Source organism: Crocuta crocuta, unplaced genomic scaffold (assembly GCF_008692635.1).
Source record: "Crocuta crocuta isolate KB4526 unplaced genomic scaffold, BGI_CrCroc_1.0 scaffold119, whole genome shotgun sequence".
NCBI classification, from domain to species: Eukaryota; Metazoa; Chordata; class Mammalia; order Carnivora; family Hyaenidae; genus Crocuta; species Crocuta crocuta.
In genome coordinates, this window is record NW_027551562.1 from 10,076,429 (window position 1) to 10,076,656 (window position 228).

The window sequence follows — 228 nt, forward strand, 5'->3', positions numbered from 1 at the left end:
CGACCCATCCATCCACCATCCATCCATCCACCACCCACCCACCCGCCAGCCAGTGGTAGCCACTCCTCGGCTCCTGAAAGAGACAGAGCAGAGACCCAACTCTTGGCGTCCCTTCTGCCTGGGGCAGGAGCTGGGCTTTCCTCGGTGTGCGCGCGTGTGCGTTCTCTCCCCCCCCCCTCATCTCCCTCTCCCCTCCCCCGCCCCCCGCCCCCCGCTCTCTCTCCCCTC